The sequence below is a fragment of the Calonectris borealis genome, chromosome 14, assembly GCF_964195595.1.
Source record: "Calonectris borealis chromosome 14, bCalBor7.hap1.2, whole genome shotgun sequence".
In the NCBI taxonomy this organism is placed as follows: domain Eukaryota; kingdom Metazoa; phylum Chordata; class Aves; order Procellariiformes; family Procellariidae; genus Calonectris; species Calonectris borealis.
In genome coordinates this window covers 146,264-167,416 of record NC_134325.1, presented here as the reverse complement: position 1 = coordinate 167,416, position 21,153 = coordinate 146,264, and positions in this window count along the sequence as shown.

Here is a 21,153-nt window from a genome sequence, read left to right as displayed (position 1 = left end):
TGTTTCTTCACCCTCTACAGCTCTTATCTTTGCAAAAACAAAGGGGCAAAAAACAATAAAGGGGCATTTTTCTGGATCAATTTCAGTAACATTATTATTTTATTAAGATTCTTATTTTATTTAAGGCATGTCTTACGTCGCTACACCTCAGACCTAAATTCTGCAAATATTTGGAATGACATCTCCATAATCAGCCTCTCAGACAAACACCTGATAAAAGATGGCCCTTAAACCATAATTTGAAAGCGATTAGTTTCAACAGGGCAAAGAGACAATAAAAAGATGTGACAAGTTTCAGTAGAAAAAAAAAAATCCCTAACCATTTCCTCTTCATTTCATTTATTTGCTCATTTGCATACATTGTATCCCACTTTTGTGTAGGATTAAACACATATCTGCGCTAAAGACAAAAACCAAAGTCTAAAAAAACGAGTAAAACTTTGTTGTAATGTTTGCCAGTGATATGAAATTACCCAGCATGCAAATTTAACTCTGACAATGAACAGAAGGCTTGCATGATGGACAATAAAATGGCAGATGAAACTAAATGCTGATGCAAGCAAAGTAATATACGCAGAGAAAAACAACTCTAATTTTGCATGCACATAATGATGGTCTAAATTATCTCCCAAAGAATAGCTTAGACTCATTGTACATGGTCCTCTAAAAAAAGTCATTTTAAACCTCAGAAGCAGTTAGAAAGGCAAATAGAATGTTAGGAATTATAATGAAAGTAACCAAAACCAAACCAGAAAACATCATTATGCCATCATTCCCAACTTCGACACCAGCTGCAGTTCTGGTGAGCTCATGGCAAAAAAAAGCACTGTAGAACCAAAAAAGCTATAGAGAAAAGTGGTGAATATGTTCAGAAACAGGGAACAACTTTTATACCAGAGAGACTAAATAGATTGTGACTTTAGCTAGAGAAAGAAACTAGTAAGGAGAGAGGTGACAGAGTCTTAAGTGTCATGGTAAAAGTGCTTAGCGAATTCTCTACTTCTTGTAACAGGATTTAATGATTACCTGATAAAATGATCAAGTGACATTTTTAATCCCCACCCCCAGAAAAAGGAGTCCTTTTCCATACATCTCATGATGAAATTGTGGCACTGACAGGCACAGGACATTGTGGAGGCCCTAGGTTCTGAAAGGAAACAGTTATATTCACAGAAGAAAAGTCCTTCAAAGTCCAAATGAAACCACTACCTCAAAAAGTCTAATTAAATTGTTTCTTAGAACACATTACAGACATGTGTGCAGAGAGCTATAAAACAACCCTTAGCACCTGATCTATAATTCAGGGATTAATTAAACAGGGCTTCTTCATCTGCACAGCATCTGATGCCAGCTTACAAAAGAAACTTGGAAATTACACATTTTTGGCTAAAAATTCTGCAGAAATGATTACTACCTATATCCAAAGAGGTATAATTTTATACAGTGCTTCACCTGTCAGGTAGTCTCACTTGTTTAAATGCAGATCAGTTCAGCATAAAAGAGGGAATTTCTGGTGGCACAGCTGACATAAAACAGTCTATTCAGATTAGAAAGTCATTAGGCAGCTGACAGGATACATGTATTTTCCCACCTGTCTACTCATGTAAAGGTCAGACTGCAAAATTAGCATGGAAAAATTAGATAGGACGCAGAATACTGAGGACGTTTGAGGGGGCTTGATACTGGGGTTGACATAATTCTGCTTTCAAGTTTAATGTTACCATAGTTAAAACCAAACTACAGCTCTTTTTGCCTGACTAGTGCACTAACTTCCTAAGATAACAGAGAAGCTTGGTGTGAGTTAGTTTACAGAAGATTCTGACAATTTTTTTTGCCTTTCAAAACAAGATGAGGAGCTATGATATGAGATAGTATGTAAAGCACACATTAATAACTCACAGAAAAAGCAATGAAAGTATTTTCATGATTTCAGAATACATGATACAAAAAAGCAACCAGTTAGAAATGGACACCAGGAAATACTTTGTAATTTGTCCAGGATATAAATTGCCTTAGGCGATTTCTAAGGCAGATATGAGGATTAAAAGAAAATTTAGAGCTGAGTGTTATTAGTAGAACAAATGATTTTTCACCAATTAACAAAGTACATTAACAGAGTGCAGTACTTCTGTCACTACTTCGTGTTCTATTATTTATTTTTCAATAAATGCAAATAATAATTCTGATAATTTTGTGAGGACTGAGCATGACATGGACCAACCATAGAAAACTGCAACTCACAGATTGCCCTACTACTCAGATTCAGTAGTTGGGTATACAAATGTCAGTTGCTAAGATTTTTAATACCTCAAAGCATAGGGTATTTGTGAATTCATGTGCAACACTCAGCACCTCCCAGAAACAAACTTTGAAAAGCCAGAGTTGAGCTGCAGATGAGAATTATTTTATCTCCTTACTTGTAAAGCACTACATTATTCCCAAATACTTCATCAAATTCCCTTAGATTCAACTCGTGTATGTTCCGTCATCTGTGCTATTTCTAGTTGAATTGATCTCCACAGATTTTCCACTAATTAAATACATATAAATCATACAGCCTTTCTGAGTGCTGGGAGACATGAGTCTCATATTGAATGTCTGTCTGAGAGGAAATTCTAAAATACCAAAATACAATCTATCCCAAATCAGGATAAAATGTTACCATTCCATTTGCAATTTTTTTCCCCCTTTGGTACAGTTTCTAATATAAAAGTTGACTATTTATCACTTACAAACACTTAAATAATTAATTCAGAATGGATTGCTTTTATAATTTCCCCTCCAGAATGTTTATGAGGTCATATGTTTCCCTGAAATGATTCTATTTCATTAAAAATCATTCTATCAGAAAATAATTGATCTGATTTATGAACATTATGGCTATTTTTTACATTTATCAATATTAAAGGTGGTATTTCTTGACAAGATTTAAAACTGAGGCTCTGATCATTTATGTCAATATAAGGTCCTATTTGTAGAACGAGTATCCTTTGCTTATTATTTATACAGAGGTCAGTGTAGGGGAATCACACCTTGCTTCCCTAAGCTCTTTCTGCAATTTCATAGCTTTGTCCAATTCTTCTTGAAGTCCTCTAAAAGATAGTAAATTCAGGAATCATTAGCTTTCTGGTGGTTTTCACATCTACTGTTCTCTGCAGCTATTAAAACCCTACTCAAAACGGTCTTCAAAGATTTGTGTGAGAATTTTATGCATCTCCGCTGCAAATCAGTGTTTGGGGACACTATTCTATTGGGTAACTTCTTTTAGGACTCTTCACAGGAGCTTTAGGCACTTGAACTAAAGAGGGCAGTTCTGCTAAGTGAAGATCTGAATCACCTTCTGCTCTCTGCTAGCCAGAGAGTGAGCCCTGGCTCTGAATCCAGAGTAACCTTTTAAATTAGGCATTTTGGTTTGCTTCTTCAAGTGAAGCAGAATGAATCCAGGCCCTAAGACTCAGATAACCAGTAGGAGCAGACAGGAAAAATAACCATGTTTTTACAGCTAAAAGTGTTACATTTTTGCACCACTTTTCAAAACACAATTTTGCAAATTGTGCCTGCTTGGCTTTCATGCTGGTCACCTACTTAGTCACTGTTTAAAAATACAGCTTTTCAAAGACAACATATGAGGGCCAAATCCTGACTTATGAAACTCAGTACAGTGGTACTGATGACCTTGAAAGTAAGTTTATTTATATCAGTTAAGATCTGACCTTATCCAGTGGAGCAACATTATAAAAAAATCGCATTTTAATAGAACTCAAATCTTATGCTGATGTGGTGGTGCATTTCCCCCCCCTTCTCCTTGGCCACTTGTTGATCTCAGAAATTCCCATGAAACCTCGGCCTTGGTGTACTGAGTCCGGCGGTTGAGGGCTCTTTGACTTCAAGCCACTCTCCATCATATACCAGCAGTCCTGGTTAACAGGGGAGGTCCCGGATGACCGGAGGCTCATCTACAAGATGGGCCAAAAGGAGAATCCAGGGAACTACAGGCCAGTGAGCCTGACCTCGGTGCCAGGGAAGATTATGGAGCGGTTCGTTTTGAGGGCGCTCACAAGCCATGTGCAAGTCAACCGGGGGATCAGGCCCAGCCAGCACGGGTTCATGGAAGGCAGGTCCTGCTTGACCAACCTGATCTCCTTCTATGACCAGATGACCTGCTAGTGGATGAGGGAAAGGCTGTGGATGTGGTCTACTTGGACTTCAGTAAAGCCTTTGACATTGTCTCCCACAGCATTCTCCTAGAGAAGCTGGCGGCTCACGGCTTAGACAGGTGCACTCTTCGCTGGGTAAAAAACTGGCTGGACGGCCGAGCCCAGAGAGTTGTGGTGAAGGGAGTTAAATCCAGTTGGCGGCCGGTCACGAGCGGTGTTCCCCAGGGCTCAGTGCTGGGGCCGGTCCTGTTCAATATCTTTATCAACGATCTGGACGAGGGGATCGAGTGCTCCCTCAGTCAGTTTGCAGGTGACACCAAGCGGGGCGGGAGTGTTGATCTGCTGGAGGGTGGGAAGGCTCTGCAGAGGGACCTGGACAGGCTGGATCGATGGGCTGAGGCCAATGTATGAGGTTCAACAAGGCCAAGTGCCGGGTCCTGCACTTGGGCCACAACAACCCCAGGCAACACTGCAGGCTTGGGGCAGAGCGGCTGGAAAGTGCCCGGAGGAAAAGTACCTGGGGGTGCTGGTCGACAGCGGCTGAACATGAGCCGGCAGTGTGCCCAGGTGGCCAAGAAGGCCAATGGCATCCTGGCCTGTATCAGAACTAGTGTGGCCAGCAGGAGCAGGGAGGTGATCGTGCCCCTGTACTGGGCACTGGTGAGGCCGCACCTCGAATCCTGTGTTCAGTTCTGGGCCCCTCACGACAAGAAGGACATGGAGGTGCTGGAGCGTGTCCAGAGGAGGGCAACGAAGCTGGTGAAGGGCCTGGAGCACAAGTCTGATGGGGAGCGGCTGAGGGAACTGGGGGTGTTTAGCCTGGAGAAGAGGAGGCTACACAACTACCTGAAAGGAGGTTGTAGCGAGGTGGGGGTTGGTCTCTTCTTCCAAGTAACAGCGATAGGACGAGAGGAAATGGCCTCAAGTTGCACCAAGGGAGGTTTAGATTGGACATTAGGAGAAATTTCTTTACTGAAAGAGTGGTCAGGCCTTGGACCAGGCTGCCCAGGGAAGTGGTGGAGTCCCCATCCCTGGAAGTATTTAAAAGATGTGTAGATGAGGCCCTTAGGGACATGGTGTAGTGGGCATGGGGGTGTTGGGTTGACGGTTGGACTCGATGATCTTAAAGGTCTTTTCCAACCTTAATGATTCTATGATTCTATGACTATCAGAAACTCTGCATAGCTGAGGCTGGGAACATCCTCCTACTGCTTGGCCCAGGTGTCCAGTAGAACAACACCGAAACCTTGAGAATTTTTTAGTAATCACCACCTGGGACTGTGGCCAGGATGGAAATTTACGGATGACTAAAGCCAATCATCTTGCGAACCTATAAATGGTGGTCCTAAGTGAGAGCCTTTCAGCTCTCCTGGACCGCAGCGGGCTGCACCCAGCATCTCCCTCTGAGTGGGACGCTCCTCAGAGCTCACGACCTCTCTGGTCTGCAATATTCAGAGGACCGTTGACAAAAGCTGACGACGGGACCCAGGCTGAATCCCTTCACTCCTTGACACTCAACCCTCACCCTCACTCATGAGAGAAATGCTGAGACATTTCACGTGAATATTTCTTCACTGAACTCGAGGGGAATTTTTAACAGGTATACCTTTTGTACATTTATCTATATATATTTCTGTCTGTGTGTGTGAACTAATAGTAAGCATAATCTGTAATTAAGTCGTGATTGTAGTAGACTCTACTAACACTTACTTTGTAAATATTAAATTAGTTAATGATTAAGTGCTGCTAAAACTGTGAATGAACCCTAGACTGCTGCTAAACACATATAGTCCCTAGGATATAAACCCTTAGACATAAGGTTTTTTTAATATGTTTCATCCGTGTAGTAAGTAATAGAGTGAACCTTGCCATTGAACTCTGTTAAGTTTCACCTTTATAACTCTCTATTAAAATCACTTTCTGCTAATACCTTTGATGGTGATTGTTCGGGCAGTCTCTAAGCCACTCATTCACGACAGCTGAGTATAATTTCAGAAATAAAAGCTATAGTCACCCTCATTCCACAAATAATACTCCTCCTTCCCACCTGCTGCAAAGTACATTGTTCATTAAATCCTTCTGTCACCTTGGGCCTTCAGAACCATCTACTGATTCTAGCCATTAAAGAAATGATACTGTGTCTGTGTATTATTTAGAAACATCCCCACATCTGTGAAATCTTAATTAATTTTATGTAGTTCAAACTATATAACTTCTTTTTTCAAAATATTTATGTTTTTCTCTGCCTTTTGGTCCATTTTTGTTTGAACTCCTTTTTCAGTGCACATTATAGACAGTATTTTATCTCTCACCGCAGCCCTCAAACATCTGTTTCTAAAACTCAGTTTGATTAAACATAATAGTTTTGTTGTGTTAATCGTTATTTTGGTAATTCTTCTCCCCACTCTAGCTATCTATTAGCTTAAAACACAGTAATTACCAATAATTCATATTTGTGGCAGTGTTGACAAGCCAGATATTCTTGGCTGGGTAAAGGAAAACATTTTTTCCTTCTATGATCTCTAGTGGCTATTACGCATGTGCGTTATTCTTTGCCTCAGCCAGATAGAAAGGATGCTTTCCTTTGTGGGGAAAAAAAATTTTAAAAAATCCTTTCACCATACTACCTTTTGTGAATTCACAGTGGAATCACATCTGTGGTCAAACCTGAGATACATTTTTCAGAAGAATCAAAGCAAAAAAGAATTCTAATCCCCTATTTTCAAAAGTGATTTAAGGACAGGTTTTTTGGAGGCCTTAATTTATTTTGAGATGCAGAAACACACTTGACTGGATTTATGGGAGCATGCAAGGAAGTCAGGTGTTGGACTACCCACAAGATTTGAAATTTTGATTATTTATATGCAGTCTGAACCATTATTAAAGCAAGAACTTGTGTGCACTTATAAATCCAACTTGATACTAATCTGAATCTTAGGATGCCAAAATACATTCAAAAACCTGATCCTTTATAGGTGAAAGCCTGGAGAACACTACTAACTTGTGCTAGCAAAAGCTGGTCTTTGTTACTATTGTTATATATATATCTAAGCACAAATGTGATGTTAGCCAGCAAATAAAATGATCTCACCAACATCTCAAGGCCAAAAAACTGCTAGCAAAATGTCAAGGTAAATACATTAGCAATGTTGTAATTACAAGCTCTGGGCCCATATGTAACATGGGCCATATCTTTTGCTTACACAACACAGAACGCCCTGCACTGGCAAATACCGTCAGTCGAGTGTGCATATGCTATGACAGTGCCTGAGTCTCCGCAGCTGAAACCTGACCGAGGCTTGGCCGGCTGGAGTTTATGACACAGACATCACCTAAGTTTCCTCTGAAAGATTATAAGACTTTGGCACCATAATGCTTAAAATTTTGCTGGAAATTGGGACTTGCATCTCCTTGTGAAAACTGTACCCTTATGCTATGCAATCTGGGAAAAATTTTTGCAGAACCTCCAATTCAGTTTAGAATTAATAATACTAAAATCACATAAAAACTTAAAACTATGGCTTGCAGCAGGAAAGACCTTTCTTTAGAAGAAGGAAAAAATAAATATAGAAGTGAACACTGAATATACATTCATGTTCTGACAAAAGCCAGAAAGCCCTGTATACAGAACCTTATATATATGAACTGCTATCACGGCACTTCCCTTCTCCCTAGTGCCACTTCCCAGCAAAATCACAATCAGAGGGGACATGTACCATATTTTCCTGGGATCATTTTCTGTTCAGTTGTGCCAGCCCTGAAGCAATATTAACAATTATGTTTCTCATTCAGCCATGAGTTGTTCACATCTCAATAGCATTGCGCTGTACAGAGCTTTAAAAGTTTCAACGGCTGCACATTTTTTGTTGACTTCCTAAGTTTGGAAATATTAATGGTAAAAGAGCTTGGTAGAATAGATTTACAGAATCATAGAATATCTTGAGTTGGAAGGGATCCATAAGGATCATCACGTCCACCTCCCTGCTCCTCACAGGACTAAGTAAACCTAAACCATATGACTAAGAGCATCGTCCAGATGCTCATTGAACTCTGACAGGCTTGGTGCCCTGACACTTCCCTGGGGAGCCTGTTCCAGTGATTGACCACCCTCTCAGTGAAGAACCTTTTCCTAATGTCCAATCTGAACTTCCCCTGATGCAGCTTCACTCCATTTTCTCGTGTCACCAGAGAGGAGATCAGCCTCCTCCTCCTCCGCTGCCCCTCTTGAGGAAGTTGTAGACTGGGATGAGGTCACCCCTCAGCCTTCTCTTCTCTAAGCTGAACAAACCAAGTGACCTCAGCCACTCCTCATAAGTCTTGCCCTCTGCAGGGCTGCTCTCCAGCCTCTTGTGCCCCAGTTTGTATGTATAACGAGGATTACCCTGTCCCCCGGCACTTGCTCTTGTTAAGTTTCATACGGTTAGTGATTGCCCAGCTCTCTAGTCTAGCCAGATCTCTCTACCCTTGAGGGAGTCCACAGCACATCCTAATTTAGTATCACCAGCCAACTTACTTAATGTACACTCAAGTCCTGTGTCCAGATCCTTTATAGAAACATTAAAGAGCACTGGCCCCAAAATTGAGCCCTGGGAAGCCCCACTGGTGACTGGCTGCCAGCCTGATGTAACCCCGTTTATTATAAATCTTTGATCCTGACCTGTCAGCCAGTTGTTCACCCAACATATTATGGGCTTGTCTAGCTGTATGCTGGTCATTTTGTCCAGAAGGATGCTGTGAGAGCATCAAAAGCTTTGCTAAAATCCAAAAAAACCCACAGCTACTGGTTTCCCTTGGTCACCACTAGATGGGTGTCCTTGTCATAAAATGAAACTAAGTTAGTTTAAATAGGACTTTCCCCTCATGAACCTGTGTTGGCTGTGACCAACGACTACATTGTCTCTCAATTATTTTTCAATAACTCCTGGAATGATTGTGTTCATAATTTTACCACTGAATTGAGACTGACAGGCCTGTAATTACCAGGGTCTTCCTTCTTACCCTTCCTGAAAATTGGGACAACATTTGCCAGCTTCCAGTTGACTGGGACCTCTCCAGGTTCCCAAGACCATTGAAAAATAGTGGAGAGAGGTCCCACGATAACATCGGCCAGCTCTTTCAGTACCCTGGGATGAATCCCACTGGGCCCCACAGACTTATGTGCCTCCATCTGGAGCAGCAAGTCTCAAAGAAGTGCCGAGTTGGCTGGGAGTTTATCCCCGCCCGACACAGTCTTCCGACACAGGGTTCCGTGGATCCCAGGGCCATTCATCAGTGTTAAGGGCAGAGGTGAAGAAGGCATTGAACATCTCTGCTTTGTCTATTTCCCTATTTGTGAGGTGACCAACCTCATCAAGTAACAGACCGATGTTATCATCTCTGATCCTCCTCCTTTTGCTGTTAACGTATTTTAAAAAGTCCTTTTTGTTGTCCTTCACAGTACTGGCCAGCTTGAACTCTAATCATGCTTTGGCCGCACAAATTTTCTCCCTGCAGAGGCAAACAGCATCTCTGTAGTCCTCCTGTGTCACCTGTCCTTGCTTCCAATGTCCGTACCCTTTCCTTTTCCACCTAAGTTCTAGAAGAAGAACCCTGCTCAGCCAAGCAGGCCTTTGGCCCCGCTTGCTTGGTAGCTTACTGCTGCTGAGCTAGAATGCCAAAGGCTGGAATGGTACCAACTGAAATAATTTGTTGATTTCTGGGAAACAACATGGATTTATACCAGTTGAAAAGCCAGTCTTAAGAGGTAATGTAAGAGCAGACGTTTGTTCAAACAATTGTTAAGCAGGATGACTTCATGTTGCTACCTGGATTATTTGTCTCTTTTGGGCTTTATTCTCAACAGAGGCAAGCTGCTATAGCTGACATTGGAAGCTACACTGCGCTGCAAGGATTTTGGGAATCAACAGCAGTAGGTGGCCATGCCTGTGGTTTCTGGATATTTTTTTCAGTGACAAAGCTACATATAGTCTTTAAACTGCAATATTTGGAAGTAAGTGTATTTCAGCAGGGACTTAATTTTGTGCTGACCTTGGGGCTGACAATCTTTTTTTGAGTGAGCAAAGGAGAAATCTTGAAGATTGATGCTGGTATTGGAGAGAGATACATAGTGCAGCTACTGAAGTTGTGTAAAGAGATTATTTCTATGACTCTACACAAGCAAGAAGATGGCTTCTGGTAACATTTTCTGGTAGTTTTGGTAGTTGTAGCTTTATTAATCTGTATAAGAAAAAAGACAGAAGAAATCTATGGAGATATTCTAGAAAAATTTTTTTTTATTCAGAAGCCAGTTCTTACATGACAAGAAATTATTCTGCCATCATATCCTTTCCTAACGTAAATAAATAAACAATTAAGCCAACCAATCTACCATGGAAATGCCAGGAATTCCTCACAGATGGACTTCTTTTCCCACTTGCAAGTCCAATAATTCTTCAGCTCGTAAAGTTGCTGGGCAGGAAAGAAATGCAAGAGGTCATTTAAATTATTCTCTAGTTCAAAGCAAGATCAGCTGCTCATAAACCATACCTGAAGAGTGCTTGCTTTTAAGACCTCCAGTGTTAAAGTCTCCACAGTCCCTCCAACAAACTAATCAGTGAGTGCTTCGCTGTCCTTTACTATTAGAAAGCATTTCCTGATACAGAACTGAAATTTTCTTTCTGCCTTTTCTACCAAGCACTTATTTTATTGACCACGGACATGGGAATAATTTCTCCCTTTGCTGTTACTAAACCAGTATGTTTCAAGACAGTTACTATACCCTCTCTTACAACCCTTTTGGATTCTTTTCCTAAAGGTGAACAACCACAACTTGCTAAACTTTGAGGGAAACATGGTAAGGGTTTCCAGAAGAAAAGGTTCAAGTGTTTGCAGGATCAAGGTTTATAGCTTTTTTTTTTCTTTTAAAGAAATGGTTTTGATTTTAAAATAATACGCAGAACATGTTAAGGTTGTTTGTTCTTAATGTTTTAGTTCTCTAAGTTTTGTGCATCCAGGTGAAAGCAAAGGACAACTATAAAGCAGAGAAGGCTGGCAATTTAGAAGACTGCAGTATAGGCAAGTCCTGTTCTTCTGAGTGTAATAATAGATGGCCTAAATGGCCACAAGGTGGTAATAGTGCTCTACATGAAAAAGCGCAAGCGTGTTTAACAGAACAGGTTTAAATCAATACAAACGTCTGATTTACCTAGAATTGTAATTACAAAGAAGAGTAGAAACGAGGAAGTGAAAACAACTAATGAAACACTGTGTGCTGGCTAACAGAGAGAAATGCAGCGGCTAAGTGATACATACCTACTGTAAATTGTTATTAAAAAAATGTTCTTGTATTAGCATGACAAAAATTAACAACATCATTGGAGTAAAGTCAGGTAATAAAACCCACAAGAGTCTTGTGCAGTGGTTGTCTGGATGCTTTACCAATGTTTTAGTGAGAAATAATGGGGAACGAACACTCCTAAGTTTTATACTATGAATAGGGAAGGTTACAGTATAGTGCTCTCTTTGGAAAACAATCTTGTCAAGAAGTAATAGGGCAGCTTCTGAAGTATATCTTTCTGTTAGTGCAAATCTCACATTGCAAATAAGCTTTCTTGTAAATCTGCCATCAAGTGACTACAGAGAATATTTCCTTTATCTTAGTTATTTGAGGGAGCTATTATTTGGTGCTCGTTAGAGCATCAGCTTAAATACAGAAGAAGAAACTACATAGAGAAAATAAAAAATATTCCTTTTCTGAATTTGAGTAGAATCACCCTATGTGACTGTGATCGTTATTAATGTTGAGATGGTTGCAACAGCCTGGAGCTGTAAATGCCAATATCACTTTGAAGGTAATTGCCCGTTTAGAGGTTGGCTCCTTTGAAAGGTCAGTGTAAAATCTTACATGTGGAGCTTTGGGGGGTCGCTGTCACAGATGTTACGAGGGAAAAATAACTGCTCAGGGATATACAACTCCCACGACTGTGCTGAAGCAAAATTTCAACAGAGAAATTCCAACACTGAAAATGTATTTGTATTTCATTAAAAAAAAAAAAAGTGTAGTACATGGCAGAGAGCAGTCACAACCCTCCAAAGTGATCAGTGAGCATTGCCTGGGAAGGAAAGTGAAAACATGCAGCTGCTTTCGTGTTTCTCATGACTTGGCCAGCTACATGCAACCAAATCTTATTTAGAGCCAAACAGCATCCTATAAACTACTGTGCCAACTCATCTGAACAGCTCTGAGGGCCCTCTCTTTCTGAAAACATTGTGAGCACAGCCAACAATCCCAGGCTGCATCTGAACAGGACAGTCTATCAGCAGCAGAATGTGGGTTTGGTGATTTGGATGAGATAGAGAACCTCTGGATTTAGGTATAACTTTTTATGACATATCTTTGGCACTTTTTCTCTGGATTCTGTGCTTACTGTTCTCCACACTGAGGATTCCCAGATTTACTTTTGTGGACTAACAACACAGACTGACAAAAGTTCAAAGCTGAGCGTTTGCAATAAAAGGCTTCAGTTTCAGGGACCCAGTTTGCACATATCACACTCTGGCAACCACTGATCTGCAAGAAGATTTGAGGGTGGGGATAGACTTCAAAAGGGAATTATTATAGCAATGGCCAAAGCATACTGAGCTCAATAAAATAAAACAAGAACGTGGTTTTTGCAGGTACGAAAACCAGGCACGTCTGCAAGAGAGGATATCCCAGTATGGACAGACTTGACTTGTATTGCTCTGGAGTGTTATGAGTTCAGGAGCAGGACTGATGAAATGAGATAGGACAGATGTGATGTCCCTGTAGACTCCCACACTGCAGTTCTGTCCCAACTGAACCTAGCATTACTTTCCTATCTGCACAAAGTGCTTTCAACTCATTATCTAGGAAAAAGGAGGGATGAAAGAATTTGATCTCTAAAAGTGCCTTTAAATCCTTTCTCAAAAATTAGTTACATATAACAGTAACATGACACTTGTAACTGTAAACAAGATAGTCACAGTGTGAACGCCACTTTGGGTATGATAGGTAATTGTACTTAAAAAGGAATTATGAGCTTTGAAAATGAAGACACAGAAATAATACGGGCCACTGTATGATTAACTTAAATAGCTAATGAAAATAAGCAGAAAATGTGCAGCTGCCAACCTGAAATTTCATTCAAGCTATGGATCATTGATCACTTAAGTGCAAATCTAGACCTAAATTTACCCACTAGCCAGAAGCAGAAACTGCTGTTTGACTTAGAGCTTAACAACCCTTTCTCTATTACCCCACTGATTGCCGTGGGCTATTTGATGTCTGTAAAACAAGTTAGGACTACTCATTGAATGTAAAGAATCATAGCCACTACTGTCATAAATAGGTCTCAGAAAAGGCAATCTCAGCACAGAATCCAACAAAGAAGTGGGGATTAAGAGGTCCTGTCTGACTCTAACAGATGATCCTGCAGGTCCCATTTGTGAATGTGGAAGCTGCGTGATTGCAGTCAGTGCCAGGAAATTATAGGGCGAACATGCCAGGCTTTAGCATTTGTGTTTAAGTCCGACCTTTTCTGGCTGTGTCTCGAGGTGTTATAAATCCTCTAATTTAGTGATTAAGACATGATGTGACTGTAGGATTCAGACAGCACACAGGTCATAACTAAACAGAGTGAAGAGACAAAGGCCATCCTGTCTGATTACTCACTACAGCCTAATGCCTTACGGACATACTGGTGTCTCTGAGTTACCTAACCTGGAACAAGTACACTCCACTTTGAGAGGCCTCAAACCTGAAATGCAGGGTATCAGACCTTGGTCATCCAAAAACCTGATGGACATAAAGGAGGCAAAGGCTTCTGAAGAGTCATTTTTCTGTGCTTCAAATCACACAAGGGTACTGACCCCCAAAGCTGTGGGGGAAGAGTGGAGTGAATGACAATCAGACATTCATCAAGAGCAAATTAAGCCAATCACAATCAGAGTTACTGGTAAAAGAGACAGACAGGGTTAGGTACTACTGTGATTTTTTACCTGTAAGAAAAGAACCATCTAGAACAAACACTGTTCCTGACTAAGATTTCATCCGAGTTGCTAGTGCAACTCATCTAAAGAAAAGATAAATTAATTAATTGTCATTGAGATCATTAACACAGAGTTACTTTCTCTCATCTGAGGGAGAACCAACCCGTCAGTTTTACGCCTGCTATACTTACCTATCCTAGCAAGGTAACACTAAGGTAATACTTCGATGCGCTGCTGCTGCTTATGTCACCCACCAAGTGAAAGGACAAAGGAAAGCAAAGCCTGAACAGTCATTTCATTCTGAAAAAATAGGCACTCTTTGGAATTGTATTGCCATATCTTGAGGGAACACCAGTTTTCCAAATCTTTGGGATGTTACCATTAGTTTTGTTGTCGTCTCTAGAGTTCTGTTTAAAATTCTGGGTCTTGAAGTCATATGACAATGTGAGGATTTCATCTTCTGATAATACAAAATGCTAAACTTGTGTAATCTTAGTGGTCACAAGAAAAAAAAAGCATACTTTCCATGCTCAAAAACACTGGGAAAAAATCCAATATATGTATTTTTTTATTTTAAGGCAAGTGTATTAATTTAAAGAGTCATAAATTTGGATACTTGGGTTTGGAGACAGCCCAGGAATCCCAGGAATAAGTCAATTGTCTGATCATTCAGATAAATCAGCAGAAACATGTTTCTAAAACTGTGTATGGCTGTGGACTCCATAGAACATATTGGTGTTAAGGCTGCATGGAAAAAAAAGAATTTCCAGGGGATGGAGGTGTGTTGTATTCATGCAGGATAAAGGCTATGACACATGCAAAGTGACACTTCATTTCTAATCATGCAGCTTAGCAATTATTATGTGGGAAAACACTTTTATTATTAAGTTTCACTGACTATAAGCTGATACTTGAAAAACAGTATTGCAATTTAAAATTTATTTCAGATCAATGGAAGCAATCATGTGGGAATTTGGATCTGTAATTCTCCTCCCATTCCACTCAAACACTGCTAGCCACACAGACTTTATAGCATATAGTGTTCTACATAGGTTCTGTGTGAAACAAAAGGAAAATTATTAATTTAAATTTTACCAGAGTGAATCATCCATCACTTCCAAGTGACTTTCTCCGCTGACCTGTAAAGTCAAGGCACTATTTGCACAATTAGAGATTACCTCAACTAAAAGTATCAGAATCAGGCCTTTTATCCTTGACCAAATGAAGTAGAATGAGTGCATCAATTGTCTGTGATAATTAGATGATTGAATCATGTGAGTAATAGTTCACTCATCTAGCTATATCTAATTCATGGTTAATGAATGCTCTTCACACACTCTTCACCATAAGGACTCAACTCATAAATCACTCCCTATTCATGTGGGAGTTCACTTCAGTCTGCAGAAACAGACTATGTAATGATGTGATTTTGATGCTTGTCATCTCTTCAGAAGGTAGCAGGTCAGTGGAAAAAAAAAAAATAATCACACTATCTTGCCCCACAGCAATTTCCTTTTGTATTGGTACAAAGAGATTCTCACTTAAGCATACAACAGGAGAGCAGCTAGTCCACTTTTTCACAAGGCTTTCTTTTTTTTCCCTCTTCTCCTTAAAAAGAGCTCACACATGCTGCTTCTTTTCAATCATATTTTTCTCATTCTGTAACTTCGTTGTTTCTCTTCTCCTGACCCCATTGACCCATTTAAAGATATTAGTTTTAACCACTCTAAGGTTTACAATACTTCTTCCTGTAAAAGAGGTAATAATGCAGCGGCCTTTAAGCAGTTGAACAGGGAGAAACTAGATTACTTATGGGGTACCCAACACTTGGATTTGAACTCCATGACTGATTCTCAGAACAGCAGCCTGTAGTTCTCACCAGAGCCAGTTGCAGCAAGAATAAACAGCTTTTAGATAGGCCAAGGCAGAGTGAGACATTAGTACTGGGCAATGACCATGCAGAATTGCACAGCAAAGTTAAAGGATTTAATTTCAGGGATGGTAGAAAACACAAACCTCTTGGCCCACCAAGTTTGCTATTGTTGGCAACCAGTTTATATAAACTTTTTCCCACATAGCAAAGTATCAGATGCTTGTTAATAACATGGATTTTTTCCTAGCATATAGAGACACTGTCAGGGTAGGTAAAATCTTCAGTCTTGTCATGTTTATTCAAAATTATTTACTTTCCAACAGCTCTGTGACAGCGCAAGGGCAGGCTAAGCCTCAGGGGAAACCAATTGGGAGCTGAGGGTGACAGGAAGGCAGGCAGAGGCAGTGTCCACACTGAAAAGGGCACAGTCTCACAGTACCTGAGCAAGAAGGGCAGAGCAGGTACAGTGATGGTAACCAGGTTCCGCCAAGTTGCCAGACAACGTCAGAGCAATGAAGCAGGTCTGAGATCAAGCCAGGAAGTCAAGACCATGCGTCAAAGTCAGGGTCTGTATCAGCCAGGCACAGGAATGGCTCACAAACAGATTAGGCAAGGACCGTGTATCAGAGCCTCAGCTGAAAAGCTACTTCTGAGCAAAGAGTATCTGCACCATATTTAAGCTGCCAAACAGCCAAATCCACAGGAGGGGTTGGGGGTGTGCACTCTCACCCTGACACTCTGAATGGGTCTTGACCTCCTGTTGTGCTACAGATTTGCTGCACTATACAGGGAAGTACTGTACAGAGATATCTGTTACTCGCAGTGAATTGGCCCTGCTTCTCAGCCCAAGGATTTCAACATGCTAAGGAACAATAAGTAGAATCAGCTATGCCCCCAGGAATCAGTGCTGTACACAGATGAATGCAGAACCTAAATGGATAGAGCTGCCTACATATTATTCCTCACTTTGGCTATACATACTCAAGATGTATAGCCATGGAAAAGGTTAAATCAAACAACAGCTCTGCAGAGTTCATTCAAGATGTGACATTTCTGAGAGAGATTAAAGGGGATGTAGGTGCCTTCAGCTCTTTCCTTATAAAAGCATATGCTGAATAGGCAAATGCCACATCTTTCTTCTGCACAGTGAATACATTTGGTATTGTGTTACATTATGCCATTAGAGTTCTTATTGTCCTGAATGGTCATCACAATACAGATGTTCTGAAATAGCTAGTTCACAGAAACCAAACTAAAAAGTTACATCTTCCTTTGTCATAACTCATTTGATGTTCCTTTTGTATTCATCATAGAAAGATAATCAAAATCCTTTCAATCCAGCATTAAGAGTATCAAAAGAAGACTAAACTCAACAAGGCAGAAAAGAATTTATGAGTGGCTACCAGGGAAAAACCTGCCAATTCCCTTTAACAATTAGGCTAGTATTAGTGCATGGGATGGATGTGGATGGGATTAAATTTTTAATAAACAATCAAAGCTATGACTGAAATGACATTACAGGAGCTTGCTTGGGCAAATTGTTACAGATCGCTACAGTTTGCTTAGGAAAAGATAGGAAAGAAAAAAAAGGAGGAGTTTTTGGATTGTTTGTAACCACAGTGTATATCTATTCCATCCTGAAACTCAGAAGAAGGTGAGTGGAAAATCTCTTTAAAAGATGCACAGGAAGATAAAAGGAGCAGTGATATAACAGGATACCTATTCAAAAACTCTTGCTCAGGGAGAAGCGGCATTCTGCAGTACCACACTGTGGTGGGTTGACCTTGGCTGGCTACCAGGTGCCCACCAAGCTGCTCTATCCTTCCCCCTTTTCATAGGGCAGGGGGAGAAAAACAGGACGAAAAGCTTGTGGGTGGAGATAAAGACAGGGACATCCCTTACCAATTACCATCACAGGCAAAACAGACTTGATTTAGGGAAATTAATTTAATTTATTGACAGTTAATCAGAGTAGGATAATAAGAAATAAGAACAAATCTAAAACCACCTTCCCCCCACCCTTCCCTTCTTCCCAGACTTTACTTCACTCTCAATTCTTCTACCTCATCCTCCTACCAGCAGTGCAGGTGGATGGGGAGTGGGGGTTGTGGACAGTTCATAATGCTTTGTCTCTGCTGCTCCTTCCTCCTCACACTCTTCAGCATAGGGCTTTTACATGGGTGCAGTCCTTCAGGAATGGACTGCTCCACCAAGGGTCCCCCATGGAGTCACAGTTCCTGCCAGGAGCCTGCTCCAGCATGGGCTCTCCACAGGATGCAGCTTTCTTCAGGGCACAGCTACCTGCTCTGGAGTGGGGTCCTCCATGGGCTGCAAGGTGGATATGTGCTCCACCATGGACCTCCATGGGCTGCAGGGGACAACCTGCATCACCATAGTCTTCACCATGGGCTGCAGGGGAATCTCTGCTCCAGCACCTGGAGCACCTCCTCCTTCTCCTTCTTCACTGACTTCGGTGTCTGCAGGATTGTTTCTCTCAATTTTCTCACTCCTCTCTCCCAACTGCTGTTGTGCAGCATTTTTTACCTTTTCTTAAATATGTTATCACAGTACATTAAGTAAGTTTGCTGATGATACTAATTTAGGAGGAGCTGTGGACTCCTTCAAGGGTAGAGAGGCCTTAAAGAGGCATCTGGATAGACTAGAGAGCTGGGCAATCATGAACCATATGAATTTTAACAAGAGCAAGTGCTGGATTCTGCATCTGGGATGTGGTAATCCTGGTTATACGTACAAACTGGGGGACGAGAGCCTGGAAAGCAGCCCTGCAGAAAGAGATCTGGGGGTTGGGTCAATAGCAAGTTGAATATGAGTCAACAGTGTGCCCTGACAGCCAAAAGGGCCAACCGTGTCCTGGGTGCATCAAGCACAGCATAGCTAGCCAGTCAAGGGAGGTGATTGTCCCACTCTGCACTCCCACCTCGAGCACTGTGTGCAGTTTTGGGTGCCTCAATATAAGAAGGACATCAAACTAGTAGAGTGTGTCCAGAGGAGGGTGACGAAGATGGTGAAAGATCTCAAGGGCAAGACTTACGAGGAGTGGCTGACGTCACTTCGTTTGTTCAGCTTAGAGAAGAGAAGGCTGAGGGGTGACCTCATCCCAGTCTACAACTTCCTCAAGAGGGGCAGCAGAGGAAGAGGTGCTGATCTCCTCTTTCTGGTGACGAGTAATAGGACACGAAGAAATGGAATGAAGCTGCATCACGGGGAAGTTCAGATTGGACATTAGGAAAAGGTTCTTCACTGAGAGGGTGGTCAATCACTGGAACAGGCTCCCCAGGGAAGTGGTCAGGGCACCAAGCCTGTCAGAGTTCAATGAGCATCTGGATGACGCTCTTAGTCATATGGTTTAGGTTTACTTAGTCCTGTGAGGAGCAGGGAGGTGGACTTGATGATCCTTATGGATCCCTTCCAACTCAAAACATTCTATGATTCCATGATTCTAGAAGTGCCACCAATGTCTCTGATTGCCTCAGCTTTGGCCAGTGGCAGGTCTGTCTTGGAGCTGGCTGGAAATGGCTCTGTCTGACATGGGGGTATCTTCTGGTGTCTTCTTACAGAAGCCACCTCTGCAGCCCACCCCTGCCCCCAAAAAAACTTGCCATGAAAACCCAATACACACACTGAAGCATTTAAAGAATTGAACACTATAGCAGTGAGGCCTTTACCTGTCCATACATGGGAAAACAAGCATGACAATCCATCAGACAGCTAGAGTGCACTGAGGACATCTTTAATTTCAAAAGGGGGGAAAAATGATTTGAGGAGCAGATGGTTTAGATTTGTACAGCTGGAGAGGAACTGTTAGAATGTAATAAGGGTAAAAACAATCAGAGAGTTCACTCTTCTGATGAAAGGAAGCCAAAGACCAAGCAGAACAGTGTAGTTACTCACGAATATTATCTAAGGCAAAAAGGGCATAAAGTAGCAAGCAAGCAGCATTAAATATTCAAGGGCAAATTAGCTCAAGATAAGGTAAAGTTATTCATTCAGTGAAAGACCATTCTTGCTATTTCAGTAGTTCCTTAAGTGCCCAAAATTTTAAAAAGAATTGTTCAAGAAGCGAGGAAAAGGCCATGTAATTCAAGTGAAGTACAGATAAATAACACCAGCATTTACAGCTGCAGTGAAAAAGAGTTCACAACTAGCAAAAACCACAAGAGCCAAAACCAGAAAGTACTTCTTTGTTTACAGAGAAGGACAAAGAAGAGTATAGTCCATGGCTAAATGGAAGAGACAGCTACTGCAGAGTGAACCAAAACCTTCCAGGATTTGGCAGCCTAGAAATAAAAAAAAAAAAAAAAAGATTTATTGCCAATCCTAATCAAAAGTTATTGTTGAGAGAACACACAGAGTTACTTTTTTTTATCATTTTCTCCACAACCATGAAAGTTAAAAGCTTACTTTAAAAATACATATCAAAAGATTTTCCCCAATCATATGTTTCCAGTAGACAGGACTTCAAGAGAAATTATGAAAGCTGGCAAAACCAATACCGTTTGCAGATCAGATCAAAACTGAGGCCAGTGAAAAACTTACTGAATTCAATGGGGTCTGAGTCTGGACAGGATGAAGAGCAAATCTGATTTTGCCTAGCTTTGGTTCAACATTTAGCAAAGCAGAACAAAGCAGAACATGGACAGTTGAAGTATTTCATTGATTTGAGAAAGCTACTTGAGTTAATAGAGAATAAAAATCTCCATAGCTGTAAATTGACTGTAGTTTTAATGATCCAACTCACAGTAGATTTATGCAAAATATCTTCCTGTGTTTCTGGTTATCACATCACCTTATAACACAAGTAACAGCTGCTTCCAAACTGACATTATTTCTCTCTTAAGAAAGAGCTGAGTGCTTGACAAGCCACCTGTAAATCTTCATTTTATCACCCATAATACAGGAAAGACTTGTCAGAGGCCAGACTTCATCTCTTCAAGGACTGGTTCATGAAATGTCATCTCAGGTGTGTTCAATAAAGAAAGAACTGCTCAGCAGCCACAATTACCTTCTACACAATAGAACTGGGGTAGTCTGTTTATATTTATTGTCTATACCCCAACTCCTGGAACTCTGTAAATCATTCTAGTTAGTTAATATGAACCAAAGTTTTCCTCAGGG